This window comes from Heterocephalus glaber, unplaced genomic scaffold, assembly GCF_053883595.1.
Source record: "Heterocephalus glaber isolate CG9 unplaced genomic scaffold, H.glaber_assembly_v1.0 deba00001577, whole genome shotgun sequence".
Taxonomy (NCBI): Eukaryota; Metazoa; Chordata; class Mammalia; order Rodentia; family Bathyergidae; genus Heterocephalus; species Heterocephalus glaber.
The window spans coordinates 23,040,959-23,058,249 of NW_028258358.1; the positions used below are offsets into that span (position 1 = coordinate 23,040,959).

The window sequence follows — 17,291 nt, forward strand, 5'->3', positions numbered from 1 at the left end:
AATTTTTATGTAGATGAAAGTTTTCCTATCTCTTTCATAAACTCTCAGAATTGTGCTGTGTCATGCAATAGTTGCACAATTTTCAACCACCTGCCAATCAGTATTCTGGAGTGCTTGAATCACTCTAGATCCCAACACAGAAAGTATGAGTACTGATTCAGTTTCATGTAAGGAGCACATAGTTAGGTTGTGTTTTCCAGTCTGTTTTGCAATTTTCTGTTGTTTAGTTGATACATTTAGGTATTTGCCTTTGTTACGGTTGTACCTGTATTGACATGTTAGGATTTAAATGTGCCATTTCATGTTTTGTTTTGTTTTTTTTTTTGGGGTACCAGAGATTGACCTCAGGTCCTTTCACTTGCAAGGCAGGTGGCAGCACCACTGAACTAAATCCTGGCCCAGCTACTTCATTTTTAACTGTCTATTTTCTTCTGTTATTTTTTTCATACTGTCTTTTGAGTTACTTAAGTACTTTAAAAATTCTTTTGATTACCTAAACCATTTTAAATCAATATTATAATATCACAGTTTTATAATATATACATTAGCTCATTACAGTCTACTGATAACATAATTTTTACCAGTTTGAGTAAAATGTGGAAGCCTTTCCTCTCTTTATTCCTTTATAGTCCTTAATATATGGTACAATTTTCTTAAATGTTCTACAGCCCAACATTTGGAACAAAAGAGACAATGTTTTCATTTTTAGCCAGCAACATAATTTTTGAAATATTAAAGAAAAGAATGTGTGCCAGTCAGCTTTCCTGATGCTGGGACAAACTACCTGACACCTGCAATTTTTTTTTTTTTTTGAATTTGATACAAGCATAACTTTATTGAAGCAAAGAAATGAACATAAATTTAAAGGATTCCACCTCCATTATCTCTCCTAATTTATATCTTCATTGAGAAACTGTGCAAGGCTAAGTTTACTTTTTTCTAGTGCTGCTGTTTTGGCTCATCTTGGTAATCTCATCTTCATTTCTGATTCTGCTTCTAGAACCTCATGGTCACTTTTAGAGTCACCCTCCATAGTCTGACATCTCCTGTTTTTCCTAGATGATGCCTTCACTTTTCTTCGTCCTCTGTTAGTCTTTTGCTGAATGGAGTTTGATCCCTGGGTTGCTTTTACATCTCTAAGAGGAGTCATATATACTTCTTTATTATTTTCATCTTCATTTTGAAAAACAGTTCCAGTTGTGCTGGCATCCTGTGCTGCTATGGACTGGTCACCAGCTTCTTTATTTCCTTTTTCTAACTGAATCTTGACTTTTTCCAAAGCTCTCAGACATGTCCTATCTTTTATTTGCTCTAGACTCTTATTCAGTAGAACCAGAAGATCTTTTGCAAGATTGCTGCTGAGTTCTAAAGAACTCAAAGCTTTTGTATAGACTCAAATTTCTGTTGAGCATGGACTTGTTAAGATCTCATTGCAAATTTTTATAGTCAAGTTGTCATGCACTGATAAGGTCTGACAATCTTGGGAATTCTTGGCCTGAGGATTTAGTCTGCTTGGTCTTGTTAGATCTACAAGCAATTCAGCAACATTTGTGATATCCACTTCGGCTAAAGGAGACAAGACGATGCGGGAACATTGGCTAATGTTTGCAGGATTGGAAGAAAAGCTTCTTCAAAGCACTCCTGATTCATCCTGCTTACATAAGGAAACATGGGGAAGAACACACCAATGCAATGCCAAAGTCGAACATCCTCTTCAGTCACAGGACTGTACTATAATAAAATAAGATGAGAAAGAATCCTGCTACTGACCAAAAGCCCAGAGAACATCAGCTTGGCTAGTCCTTCTGGAGCTCCTGTCCTGAGTTCAGACACCTCGCTATCTAAGAAATCAGAGAGGAGTTTCAGAACATTCTTAGCTGTAGCAGTCTCTTCAATCTCTTTTGAGTTTTGCTCATCATCACTGTTTGTTTCTGTACTCTCACACTGAAGGGCCTGGACTTTCTTAGTTTTAAATGGTTCAATCCCATGTGTCATCAGTTGGTCAAAGATTGCTTTTAGAGCACTTCTTATCGTGAGATCGTCAATTTACAAAACCTGCAATAGTAACACAAAGTGTTTACTTGTAAAATCGTGACTTTGTAGTCCACAGCATCGCAAGCATAAAACAGCCAGATTTCTTACTGTAGGATGAACACTCATTATTCCAGGAAGAATCAAAGATTCAATGATCTCATTCATAGTTGCACTTATACCAGTTGAAATAGACATCTACTTCAATAGTTCATAGCACAAGGTAAGACACTTCTGTAGCGTTTCAGCATCATTCTTCTCTATGAGGACTTCTTTAATTTCAGGTTGCTCTGTCTCTTTCAACAGATTTATTTTGGCATCTTCTAATGCTCTTATTTCTTCTTTTAATTTTGATGCCTGGTTAAAATCTTGTAAAGTAATGCAATTTTCCAAAGCTTCTTTTGCTTCAATAAGTTTAACTTTTATTTCAGCTATCTTGAGTTCTTTCTTTCTTACAGCCGATGGGTCATTCTGAACATCAATGGCAACAATGGGTCCCCGAAGCTCTGAGATAATTTCTGCCACAATTTGTGTTCTCTTATTATCATCTATAATAATATGGAGAAGTCTCTCAACAAGAAATGAAACTAGGGATACACCTGCAATTTAAAAGAGGAGAGGCTGAAGCTTAGCTTCTGGATTAAAGTTTCAGTCTATGGTTGCTGGCTCCAAACGACAATCATAGTGGAAGAGTAGTGGAGCAAATTTTCTGATTTCATGGTGTCAGGAAGGCAGAGCATAGGGAGAGGGCACCAGCAAGTGATGTGCAGTTCAAGGGACCAAAATTGACCCATGACCTTCAACTGGGCCCCACCTCCTAATAGCACCTTCACTTATGAACATCAGTGAGTTAATTGAAGTTGGCAAGTAAGATTAACTGCTTCAGAATGCTTATTGAATTTACATATATTTTTGTGATCCATTTTCTTTTTTCCAAATATTCCAAGATTCCTTTATCAATTACTTTGTGTTTAGAGAGATATCCTTTAGCCATTCCTTTAGGGTACATCTGTTGGAGACAAATTGTCTTAGTCTTCCTTTCTTGGAGGATATACTTATTTGTCTTTAAATTCTGAAGGACTTTCTCACCAGATATTATATTTTGAATTGACATTTATTTTAGCATTTAAAAAATGTGCATTCCTTTCTGCCTTCTATGGTTTCTGATGAGAAATCTGTTATCCACTGAAGCATATTGATTTTGTTTTCTTCAATAAGTAAACTGCTATTTTTCTCTCAGTGTTTGAAATATTGTTTTTTTGTTTAATTTTCAAAAGTTTGTTTCTGATGTGTCTTTTGAATCTCGTCAGGTTTATCTTGGGTTACTCAGTTTCTTGAATAAGTAGATTCATGTCTTTTAATAGTTGTGCAATTTTCAGATATTATTTCTTTGATTACTTTTTTAGCCTTGTCATATTTCTCCTTTCCTTCTAAATCTCCAGATAAACAAATGTTAAGTATTTTGCTACAGTCTCACAGGTTCCTGAGACTGTTCTTTTTTGTATATACTCTGTTATCTGTTAATTCAGATTAGGTAATTTCTATTTTTCTATTTTTGGCTCATCACTGTTTCCCTATGTCACCGCTTTGTTTTTAGACCCATGTGTAATAAAATTATACTTTATTTAAAATTTAAGTTATTATATTTTTATTTTTTCATATTTCCATTTGATGTGTCTATATATCTTCTCTTTCTTTCCCAAGATTTTCTATTTCTTTTTTGAGACCTTTATGTTTTAATTTGTTTTATAAATTCAAATTGAAGTATACAAATTGAAATATTTGTATAAATTTTCAGATAATTCATGTCTGTTATACTAGATTTAGCAAGTTACTTTTTTTTAATCCCATTAGAAATTTGGTTTCTTGATTTTTACTAAAACACTGAGTATGTTATGTTATGTGATTAGATTCCATATCTAAAAGAAATCTTTTATTTTAGCTTCTTCCCTGTGACCCTGTTTCAGCAGAGAAAGGTGAGAACACTAAATCCTTACTTAAGACTGAATTCCAGGTTGTCCTCCTGTAACACACTTGTGGGGTGGCTTCTTTGTTATTGCAAAGTGAGGGTGAAAGATTTATAACATTAACCCTATACTGTAGTTCCCTGGCTTGGAGCAGTAGGAATGTCTCACTACTGCTATCCTCATGGCTTCCAGGACATTATGGAGGTAAGAAGACTTTGGCATTGCTGAGTGGTAAGTCCAGTCTCTCCACTTGTCCTCTTCTCAGTAGTCATAATGTAACATCATCCCAACAGGCAGAATGAGAGGCAACTTCTTACCTGAGTTTGAAGATACAACAGAATCTCTATCTTTTCTCTCCAGATGCAACAGAGGATTACATGGAAAATTTATTATCATTCAATTGGGAAGAAAGTTCTGGCTCCTTATTCAGTGTTCTCTGACACTGAACTGGTGGGACAAACTATTTCTTCTACCTCAAATGTTAGGAATCTAGGCTTATGTCTTGCCAGACTGCTACTTTCTTGGCCCTTTGCATGAAGAGGCAGAAAGAAAACTCAACTTTATGTTGTTCTCCCATCCCAAAGTCGTGAGCCAGTCTCCCTTCTTTGCTTCACTTTTAGAGTCTTCTTATGTTAATTTTATATATAATATATGGAATTTTTAGTAATGCTTTGTAAGAACAGGAAAAAAATTTCATATTTTATATTCTTGAAAGTGGAAATCTATAGTACTTTCTTTTGTGTGTGATACTGTGTTGATACTGAGATTTTTTTCTGTGTTGATGCTGAGATTGAACCCAAGGTCTTGTATATGTTGGACCAATATTCTACAACTGAGCTACAGCTACAGCCCCCTGGTCTCACTAAGTTGCCCAGGATGGTCTTGAAATTTTGATCCTCCCTCCTCAGCCTCCAAAGCAGATTTTATAACCAATATATGCCACCATGCCCAGCTTGAATGCAACTTTTAAACATAGAGTTTTTCTTTTTTTGTTTTTTAGTGAGGGACCATCAATTTATAATTTTTTTAGGCCTTACAGAACCTGTATCCATCTATTGTATATGGTATATCACAGGTGATTTATATATATTTGGACTGGATATTTACTATCATAGTTTGGACCTCATAAGTAGCATGTCCTATAATTAAAATAATAGATGTTGAATACACAAAATAATATATCCCTTGAAACACTGGAATTTATAAAGAAAATAAATTTTATTTGAAACACCTCTTAAGCATAATTACTGATTGTCTGTAATATTTTGATATTTGAGGTCATATCTTTGGAATTTGAAAAAATGAATTCAGCTTAAAAACAAAAACAGCTAAGTGGTGGTTAATTCAGATGGGATGTGAGAGCAAAATAGGAATCAGAGATGATGCCAAGACTTTTGGTTTGAATTATCAGAGTTGGAATTGAGTTGGAGTGAGTTCTAATCTTTAGTGAAGAGATATCACAAATTCAATTTGAATGTTTACAGATTTTGTATTGCACTAGAACACAGTGGTTATTCCTAAACTTTCTGATTATTTTTCACCATTAAGTGGCTTAGTCAAGTTTGGTCCTAGGCAAATTTAAACCTTGGTATGTTTCCCCATATACTAAATATATATACTAATTTGACACACTTGTTTCAGAAAATAATCAAAGTGATTTTTTTAAAGCACTCAAACTGATTTTAAAAAAAAAACTAGCACAAAATTATTACCTAGGTGTATGCAGTTCTTAGTTTTAAATTGTGCACACATGTGCTTCTAGTTCAGGCTGCATATCTATTCAGTTGGGATGAAAGAAATGTCCCTTTGTGTCTTAATGTATGACTCTTACTTACTTGAGGTTTTCTTTTTTAATCTAGAAATTTCTAAATATTATATTTATCAAAGAATTGAAAAAAAATTTTATTAATTACTGTGACTCAATGAGGATAAACAAAGCATGTGCTAAGTGCTCAACATTGTACTGATGTTACTGAGAAATATGAAAAATTTAAAGATGCTCCCTGCCCTGAATAAATTTACATTTTTTTCAAACAATCAAGACACACATGTTGAAATAATTAGAGAATAAAGTAATTTAGAATAGGTTTGGTTTGGTATCCAAAAGATTGAAAGAGCATAAACAAAAACAGAAATCACTGGTCCCGTTTTTACATGATAATAATATCTGAGCAAGTAAAAATCAATATCTTTGCTTACATTCACTCAAAATTTGAAGGCACGAGGCAATCCACTGAGTCATAAACAGGAGAGAGAATCAGATGCATAGAATTAATTTACCAATTTACTTAAGCAGGGGAGTGGAAGCGTACTACTAGAACCGGTATGGAGAAGAACATATAAACTCTTAAGTGGCCAGCTAATGGAGTTTTCTAATGGACTAAGTGAAGATGGAAAAATTATGAAGAGGAGTCTTAGGGAATTTACTTGCAGTAACATCACCAATTTCTTAGAGTGAAGAGAGAATTCTCTTTGGGATTCCCTTTGGGATATAGTAAAAGGTATGAAATGTACTCAAAGAATTTTATTTAACTTAATAAAGGGCTAATCTCTAAGAAAACTACTTTCACTAAGCCTTTACAACTTAGTTTTAGATAAGTTTAGTCTAGAGATAGAGTCTAGTCTTCTTGCATAACTCTGGCCCCCTGCAGCCTTTGATGTGGAAAAGATATTATACAATGATAATGGGATCAATTGTGCGAGGAGATAATCCCTAAAGTGTATCTTCCTAACAATAATGTGTCAAAACACTTGAGCTGGAAATTCATGAAACTACAAAGAAAAACAGACAAAACTACCATTATAGTTGGACACAACCACATTTTCCTATCAGATCCAACTGACAGATCCAGTTCTCAAAAAAATCATTCGTAAGATGAGATCCCAGTTTTTGATTCTTTGTGCTAGTTCCCACGCTACTGAGGTTAAAAAGTGGAAATGAAGTCTATGTAAATAGGGAAGGGTGGAGGGGGTGAAGGGCGCACAGGTAATGGGGAAAAAATAAGAACAAAAGCATATCATGTACAGGTACAAGCACCCAATGATAAATGTATACGTACCGTATACCTAAAATGTACCAATAAAAGAATTTAAGAAAAAAATCATTAAGAAGAATATAGTAGAAATGAATAGCACCATCAATTAACTGGGTCTAACTGGCACTTACGGAACTTCACACAAAAACAGTAGAACAGACATTTTCTCAAGCTCATAGAGTACATTCATAGAGGTCACATTCCATTCCACAAAACACTTTATCAAGGGTATTACAATAGAAATCACACAACTATCTGCTCAAACCACAGGAAAATAAAACTAATGGATGAAAAGCACAAAAACTACTTAGAGACAAAACAACACAAATCTAAAGAATGCATTAATTAAGGAAGAAATCTCAAAAATTTAAAGTGTTTGATCTAAATGAAAGTCAAAATATAATTTATCAAAATTAATGCAATGTGGTGAAAGCAGTGCTTAGAGGAAAAATGATAACACTAATCCATATATTAGAAAAGGAGAGATTGGAAATTAACCATCTAAGCTGATACCTTAGGAAACTAGAAAAGAAGTGACAGTAAAATCCAAAATAAGAAAAGGAAAATAGATTATAAATCATAAAGAAATTACAACTAATTAATATATTACAACAGAATCCATGAAATTGAATATATAATATCAATACAGCAAAATCAATAAAATCAAAAGCTGATTCTTTGAAAAAATTAGTAAAATAGAGGAAACTTTTTCAGCCTCATCAAGAGGGAAGGAAAAGAAGATAACAAATTAACAATATCAGAAGTATAACACAGGCTGTCATTACTGATTCCACAGACATTATATAAGGATAAGTGGAATATTATGAACTCTAGGTCTACCAATTTGATAATATAGATGAAATGGACTAAATCCTTAAAATACACAATCCAGAACAACTCACACGAGGAGATATAAATAGTCTACATATACCTGTATCTATTAAATCAATTGAATCAATTATTAATAATTTTAAATGTGTAAATATAGACCCATATAATATAATTATAGAACTCTGCTAATTAAGGTAGAATTAATATCAACTCATGCATAAATTAGAGGAAAAGAGAATGTTTCCTAACTCATTTTATGAGGCCAGCCTTTACCCATAAAAAAAGAAAGAAAGAAAATCAGGTGAAAATATTACAAGAGACAACTGCTGTCTAATATCTTTCATGGATATAGATGTAAAAATTCTTAACAAAATATTAGCAAATCCACATTAATAATGTATAAAATAATTATTCACCATGAACAAGCAGGATTTATTCAACATATGGAAGGCTTATTCAGCATTTGAAAATAAATCGATACAATCTATCACATCAACAGACCAAATAAGAAAAACCATATGGTCATTTCGAAAGATGGAAAATAAGGATTTGACGAAATCCAATATTCACTCATAATGAAAATGCTCTGAATACTAGGGCTAGAGTGAAACTTCCTCATCTTGTTAAGGAATATGCATAGAAATCCCATACCTAATGTCATATTAAATGTAGAAAAACTAGAAAATTTCCCCCTCAAATCAAGAACAAGTATGTTCCATTCATAACTCCCATTCTAAGTCTTGCAAGAAGACAAGAAAATAAATAAATTTATACATACTGGGTGAGGTATGATGTTACACATCTGCAGTCCCAACATTCTGGAAGACAAGAGCAGGAGTATCACAAGCTTGAGCCCAGCCTGGGCAATTTAGAGACTTAGGAAGAGATACTGTCTCAAAATAAAAATCAAAAAGGTCTGAGAATGTAGCTCAGTGTGAAACCTCTGGGTTCAATTCCCAGTACCACAAAAAAAAAAAAAAAAAAAAGTTGTATGGATGAGAAAGGATGTAATGGATTAAATATACTTCTCTTATCTCATACATAACATGATCATTTGTAGAAAGAAATAACAAAAAATAAAACTTTTTATTATTAACATACAATTATATAAAAATTATAAAGTGCAAAGTTAAACATCAGGTTTAATAGTTTACCCACACACTAACAGTACATGATTATAACTTCAAAATTAATAAAATTAAACCCTTTACATTTAAATTATAAAGTGAAATACTTAGGTATCAATCTGACAATGTATATGTCAGATTTATGAGGAAAATAATACTGTTAAAAGAAATGTAAAAAAGATCAAAGTAAATGGATAAATATTTCTTGTTCATTGATAAGAAAATGCAATATTGTTAGGATATCAGTTCTTTCTAAATTCTCTATAGACTCAATGGAAACCCAATCATATTCCCCGCAAATAATTTTCCGAAAGTGAACAAATAATTCTAAAGCTTATAAAGAAAAGCAAAAAAGCCTCATAATAGTCAAGAAAATATGAAAGAAAAACAAAGTTGTTAGACTACTTGATTTCAAGGCTTACTAAGCATCTGTCATAATGAAGACAGTATGCTGCTGGGAAAAGAATAGACAAGTAGACCAATGGAATAAAATATGGAATCTAAAAATAGGCTCACACAAGTATTGTCTTCTGATCTTTTACCAAGAAGCACGGTAATTTATTGGGAAAAGGATAGCATTTTCAATAAACAATGCTGGAACAAATATACATCTACATTGAGAGCAATTGATGTGAGCATATATTATACCTTTTTATAAAAAAAAAAACTTGAAGTGCATCATGTGTAAATGTATAATGCAAAACTATAAATATCCTGGCATACGATGTAGGAGAAAATATAAATGACCTTGGGTTTAGCTGTAACATCAAATGCACTCACTACCATAGAAAAAAATAAGTTAGATTCCACTGAAATTGAAAGTTCTATTCTTTGAAGGATAGACAATGGAAGGCCAAGTTACACACTGAAAGAAAGTATTTGAAAACCTATATCCAAAAGATCACTTATACCCCAAATATAAGAATAATTCTTAAAATTCATTATCAAATTTGAACCTTTCACTAAAAAATAGGTTAAAGATTAAAGCAAAGAAATATATGAAAAATGTTCAATATTATGTCTCTAGGAAAATGTAACACTGCCCACCTATTAGATTGACTAAAATAAAAAGATTAATAATGTAAAACACTGGTAAAGTTCTGAGGGAAACAACAATTTCATCCATCAGTGGTGGGGATGCAAAATGGTACAGTCATTTTGGACAATTGTGAAGTTTCTATTTGTGAAGTTTCTGAAAGCTATTCAAAATCCTACCATCCTATCCAACAATTGTGCTCCTTAGTACTTATCCAAAGATCCTGAAAGCTTATGTACAAACCAAAAGTTGTACACAGATGTTTATAAAAGCTATCCTTCATGAACTGCCAAAGTTTGGAGGCAACAAAGATGTTTCTTAGGTCAGTGAATGACCTAACTGTGATACATTCACTTCATGGATTATCAAGCTGTGAAACATATAAAGGAAATAGATACATGTGACTTTGGGAAAGAAGCCTTCTACAATGCCTCCATCCTGCATTATTCTATAAATATGGATTTCTGGAGATGGAAAAATCTGATGACAGTAAAAAGTTCAGTGGCTAACAAGGGTTTGGGCAGAGGGAGTAAGGGATGAATAAATGGAATACAAGGATACTTTGAGAATAATGAAAATACTGTATTCATTATGATATTGTAATAATGGATATAACATACACATTTTTCAAAATCTATAGACAGATGCAATGCTAAGTGTTAATCCTATTGTAAAGTATGGGCTTTAGTTAATGAATTAATATTAGTTAACCATTTGTAACAAGTGTACTACACTAATGCATTGGACTAGCATGAGAAAGGAGAGGAGGGCAAAGAGGAAGCACATGAAATCTCGGTTGTTTTTTCATAGTTTGTGTGTGTGTGTGTGTGTGTGTGTGTGTGTGAAATTGCTTCTAAACATCTACCAATGAGAAAACATGACACATGGATAAAAATGTACTTCCTAGATGGAACTGAAGGTCAGAGAAGGAATCTATTAGGATAACTGGAAAATGTCTGTAAAGTAGTAGAAGTGGAATTTGGGCTAGGCTTCTGGGGAACTTAGAATGTGGACAAGTAAAGAAGAGGAGCTACAGCACCCTGGATATGGAAGACACACACAGAACATAAACTACTAAAAAGTTCTGCACAATGTGATAAAGTTATCAAATTGCTACTGTAACCTCATTTTGAACAGAATGAACATGTTTGTCAAGATGTGCTTTGAGAACCAAGATGAGCTTTCTATCATCCTGAGCAGTGAAGATAGAGCCCTCTGCAGCAAAGGTGAGATGAAAGTAGAACAATTTACCTATTCCTTGCCTGAAACTGGTCCTGAGATCTACCTTAACTCTGTAAGCAACAGGTGGTCACACGAATAGTTACAAAATTAATTTCTTAATAGAAACAGAAGCAGGCCAAGTTTTTCTGCTACCAAAAGAATTGGAAACATAAAACAAGGACCTGCTGGTTGGCCACATCTAAGAAGTATTGCAAGAAGCTATTGCTGTACCCTCCTATCTGTTCCCCATGCAAGGTGTAGCTCTTGCCTCGAGGGTCACACCTTACTAACGTGTGGTCTCTGAAATAATCACGCGTAGGAGGCACGAGCTTTCTCCTATAGGTTAAATGAGCTCCCACTTACACCCTGGACTTATGTATAGGAAAGACTTCTCAGTATGAAAAGATGTAAATACATGTGTCAAATGGTTAAATGATTGTAAAACTTGAAAATTTTGTAAAATTGTAAAACTTGAAAAAATGGGCACGTATCTGGCAGTTGGATCATTGAGCTCCTAAACCTTTCATTCTTTCAGGGGTAATTACAGCTTCTGGGTTCCCTATGCCCACAATGGACTTCTCTTTGGGTCTCCCAGCTAAGATGCCTGCCATAAGCAGCCTTCTCTCTCCCCAAGCTTATCTCTGCTCTTGCCTTCTCTCCAAAACTTCGCTTTTCTAGCTTCTTGGTTTACCCGGCTGAGCCAAAGGTCCTAGGCAACCACAAAGGTTTCCCTGGCAGCCCCCTGGTAGTTCCTGGCCCTGCTGCCAGTGACTTCCGCTTTGGCCAGGGAAGAATATATAACTTTTTAAATGTGAGAAACATTGCATTTATTGCCAGGAGACAGACACTAGTGTTGCACATACAGTGACTAAAGTCTGATTACCTTGGTGAACCCGCCCGTCCTCTCCCTGATTGGAGGCGACACAGAGACATAGGGCTGCCAGGAGGTTGGAGGAAGTGGATCTCAACTTCTCGGTTTCAAAGGCTTGGAGCAGAGGGCCTGCAGTAACTATCCAAGACTTCCTTCAGGCCAGAGTGGGTGGGTAAGGTGGACTGTTTGTCCTCACTCGGGTGGGCAGCAAGTGGGCTGCAGGCGGGAGCAGTGCCCCGCCTGAGCTCCCGCCCCAGCCACACACAGCCTGCACTGGGAGCTCGGAACAGCAGTGTCTCTGCTGACGCTGGTGTAGAGTGAGAGGACCAACTTTTTGCTCTTCGGCCTCTAGGCTGTGGGTGGCGAAGTTTAATGTAGGTTTCTCCTGAAAAACCAGGTTTCTGCTAAGTTATCACAACTAACTTCTGATGTCTGTCTCTGAGCGCACTATGTGCCAGGAACGTATGGTGAGTCTCCAGGGATTCCTGCCCATGAATATGACATGTGCAGTTTTTATACCTTTTGGCCACCAACCTCACTCTCGGACCGTGGAGGGGCTTCGAGCTGATACCTGTGGAGATTAGAAATCCGAATTGGTCTTCCTTGAATTTCCAACTTAGTAGGAGAGGTCTCAGTTATGTAAGTCCTGATGGTAAAATCATGGCATAGAAAGTATTAGTTACTTTTTCTGTCGATCAGCGATATTTATGTAAATACAAATTTTTGCCTGTTTGAAAATTTCCTGACATGAAGAGAGAGGTTGATTGATTCTGATACAAGCTTGATGATATCTCGGGCGCATTCTAGGCAGGATATGGGTTTCTTCAAACAGGGGAGTGGAATCAGAGGACCAGATCTAAAATTCTGATTTCAGTGTATCTTTCTTTAACTTAGTACATATTCAGAGGGGAAGCAGAAGACTAAAATATCCAGATAATTGTTAATTTTCATTTTTAGGTAAATTACCAGGTTTCACCTTTCTGGAGTTGCATTTGGAGTGATCCAGGAATTGGTTTCCAGTTGATAAAAGGAAATACTCTGACCTGCTCTTCCAAATTAGTTTAGTTTATTAGGTTTGGTTCCAGTGGATGCCTGCCATCGACCATAGTTTATGTCTGAGTTACTGATTAATGGTCCTTAAAATCTTCAAAATGCAAATAAATATTAAATAGCATTCCTTTTCTACTTTTTAAGAAATATTGAACATATTGTGCTCCTGATTGAAAGAGTCAAACCCATGCGCACGATGACAAAATGCACCGATTTGGCTGGTTTTGCCTTGTGTTATGAAGAGAGATACTTCCCCATTTAAGAATTTAAAATCTTTTCAAATAACACTCGGAAACAGTATACTCTGTAAATCTTGAAGTTTACATTCTGAGAGAAGGAACTGGGGGTCTTGATGCAAAAACGCAACACCGTATTTCTGGGTGGCTGAAACACTGATTGGTCCTGGGGAATGGGGTCTTTAGGTGCTGGGAATTAGAACTACACAGAAATCAGGCAGGTGAGTCTGGGGTGGAGGAGTTCAGTGTTGGTTAGTGGATTTGAACCTCCCCAAATCCACTCTGCTCTGCCCCCCAGGTAAGGAGTCAGGAGGATTGGATTATGCTTTCTCATTTATTTTGTTTGCTGCAATTGGATACCCTCCCTTTTAGTATTTGTGAATCCCCCTTCCTCATTTAGTTGCCTTGTCACTGTTCTAATGAGCACCTCATGCAAGCCATCATTTCTTGGTTCCTTATTTTGTGTGCTTTCCAAGGCTTCCATAACAAAAGATCACAAAGTAGGCAGCTTTAATTAAAACAAAAAGAAAAGGAAAATATTATGTAATAGTGCTGTCTTCTAAAAATCCCAAGTCAAGGGGTCAGAGGGTCTCTTTTCTTTCTAAAGACTTTGTAATCTTCCCTTACCCTGTGCCTATAGTCTGGCTGTTGGCAGTAATCTTTGGTGCCCCTTCACTGCTAGGTGAGTCATTCCTGCCCCCATTGTCACATGCCTGCCTTTCCTTACTCTTGTGTACATTCCCCATATTGATGGTGACAAGGTGGACTCTATTGAAGGGGAGCATGGTGACAGGAATAAGTACCTTGCAATGGAGTTTTATAGTGACAGGAAAGATCATACTCTAATTCCAATAAAGACAAGACGGGTTTATAACCAAGAGTAAGGTAAAGGTCAGTAAATTGAAAATTACTTAAAGGAGACATCAAGGATAAAGATTTCTGGCCAACTGACTTGATAGGATTATTGCTGAAGACAAGGTAGGGTCAAGAGATAGCTAAAGTGGTCAGCTACACAAGGTGGGACACTTTTGCTAAACTAATAAAACTTTTATGTGGAAAAGCAATTTATTCCATTATGAGCACTTACATAGTTAGTCATGCAGAGTAACAGGCCTGCTGGTGAAACAGGTCACCTAAAATGGAGATGGTATTAAACTAGTTGTCAAGGACTAACTTCTTGGAAAAAAAAAGCGCAACTCTCATCAGGGATTAATTTAATTTTAAAAACAAATAGAAGCTATCAAATCACCCTTCTCAACTTGACAGTCTACCTGAGGGACAACTGTCAGGTGGAAACATACATCTTTACAACTTGGTGATCCCAAGTTAAAAAAAACAACAAAAAACAACAGAAACCATTTCACAGAAAAGAAAGGAATAATATGAAAACAGCTCAAGAAATACACTAACAAGCAAAAATATATAGGGAAGGAGGAACATGTAGCTTTGACTTAACTGAATAAACCAAGAGGAGACTGGGTTACATAGGAAAAATGTGGATTCTGGAAAGTCAGACAAGAAGATTTAGAGTAGGAATCTATGACTTGACTCTCCCCTAATTCCTGAATAAAAATGACATCTTGCAGTGCTTATACTTCATGGATCAGACAACTAACCTCACTTGACCCTATTCCTTCCTTCCTTTAGCCTTTACTGAAACAAATCTGAAAAACTTGGGGATTTATCTTAAGAAGAAAAATAATCACATGTTATATTCCCCTTTCTGTAGCTACTTTAGACCTGGGTTTGTTAATAGAAAATTCCTGAAGAAAATTTAAATATAAGTCTGTGGCTTTGCTAAATCAAGTGCCCCAGTTAATATTTGGAAAACACCCACTTTTTAGGCCAGTAGTATTATTGGTGGTAACTATTGTGGAGGGATAGCTGAACAAAGTCTGTATGTCTCAAAATCAGTGTTAAAGCAATCTCAGGGTTGAGAGGAAAAAAGGGGGGTCTAAAATCATGAGTGCAGATATATCTAGGATCCTTGTCCTTCTGGATCCACACTTCCTTCAGAGTCTTCATCATATAAATGTTCTCTGCCATCTGCCACACTTGCATGATATTGTCTTCTGATACAGAACAAATCACCCGAAGTTCATTGGGATTCCAGGAAAAATCAGATATCTTGGCAATGTGACCACCATGAATAAACAACAACTCAGGTGGGCCAATCTTGTGCATGTTCGCAAGATTGCTGTTCTCCAATTTTACTTAAACCCCAGACATTCAGTCAGTGATCAGTACCACTGGAAGCCAGAATAGTCTCATTGTGAGGTGACCACTGAACCTGGAATATTTCATCCTTATGTGATTCAAAGGAATGCATTTTAAATTTCAAATTTCTTAGATCCCACAAAGCAACAGTCTTGTCAGCTGATGCTGTGGCAAGAATGAATTTATTGTAGGGATTGAAAGAGAGGCAGTTCACTTCAGCAGTGTGAGCATCAACTGAGAGGCTTGGTTTAGAAGTGCTGTTTGACTGAATATGCCAAATCATAAGTTTCTGGTCATTAGCAACTGACTCAAACAGAGACTCATGGAACAGATGCCAGGAAACATCTTCTACTACTGCTGTATGGCCTGTGAACATGGTCTTCGCATCCACCACCTTCCCTTCCTTTGGAACAGCACTGATGTCCCATAGGCAGATGGTATGGTCATCTGAAGCACTAAGTAAGTGCCCACTGAGATTTGGGTTCCACGAAAACCTGTAGCCTTCCTTCTGATGTCCATGAAGATGCAAGTCTGGGTTGCACTCTCCAGAGGGGTCTGATTTAAAAAGATGCTTTGTATAGTCAAAAATGAGAACATCACTGGATGGAGTCTTTGTTGCAATGATGCAAGGGTTCTGGGCCATATAACGGGCCCTGTTTACTTCTGCTTCATGGTTAATCTTGATTTCTATTGCAATTTTCCCACTAACAGAGCCAACACCTCCAAATTCTCCTTTCTCCCTGTCATAGTGTGATGGATCAAACTGGGCATCATCGTTAGGGAGGTGTACGCTAGCAATCACAAGGTGGTTTTGTTCATCCGATGAGTGTGTGCCCAGGACAAGTCGATGAATGCTGAAATCTTTCCTTTCTCAAATCTTTTTCCTTCTGGAAGCCACTGTGCAGTTAGGCTGGGCCAGTCTAGAGTGTGGGTCATCACCAAATCGTAAAGAAAGGGCTTGTTTTTTTTCCATATGTTGTACTCCTCATTGATCACATGTTCTTCCATTGCGTCCTTAAAAGCTGCTTCCCTGTCAGCCATGGTGGTAGGAGACCCTGGGGCCGAACGACGTGGGAGGAGCCGGGAGGCTGAGGACGCTCACTCCAAGTGCTTCAGCCTCTATTGTTTCCAGTGGCTGTCCCTGAATGAGGGTGTAACAGGATTCTTGTGTAAATCGGATTCTAGAAGTACAGGGAGGGAAGCCCCAGGTTGGTCCTCATCAAGTATAAGACTCAGAAGTCTACGGATAATTTTGGGCAAAGTACAGAGTCCTCATCACTAGTTGTATTGAAATAGAGCCCACTCACAGAGACCTCCTCTTAACTTGATTAACATTGGCTACAAACACCCTATTTCCAAACAAGGCCACATTCACAGGTATTTGGAGTTGTATTTTACTTTAATATATTATCATTGTTCTTTGTAGTACTAAGGATCGAACCCAGGCCCTGTGTGTGCTAGGCAAGCACTCTACCCCTGAACTACAACCTCAGACCATTTTATTTATTTTTTATTTTGAGACAGGTTTTCAATAAATTGTCAAAACTGACCTCAAACTTGTGATTTTCCTGCCTCAGGCTCCTGAGTATCTGAAATTATGAGGATATACACTGATTTGTCAATACGCACATGAAATGGTGTGCTACCCTTTATATGACAACCTAATTCT

General features: G+C 36.3%; 2 pseudogenes; both read right to left on the bottom strand.

Moving 5' to 3' along the window:
- Positions 1–855: 855 nt before the first annotated feature.
- LOC101697019 (condensin complex subunit 3-like) lies at positions 856–14,190 on the bottom strand (annotated as a pseudogene).
- Positions 14,191–15,383: 1,193 nt separating this feature from the next.
- Positions 15,384–16,663, bottom strand: LOC101698778 (histone-binding protein RBBP4 pseudogene; annotated as a pseudogene).
- Between the last annotated feature and the right edge of the window lie 628 nt (positions 16,664–17,291).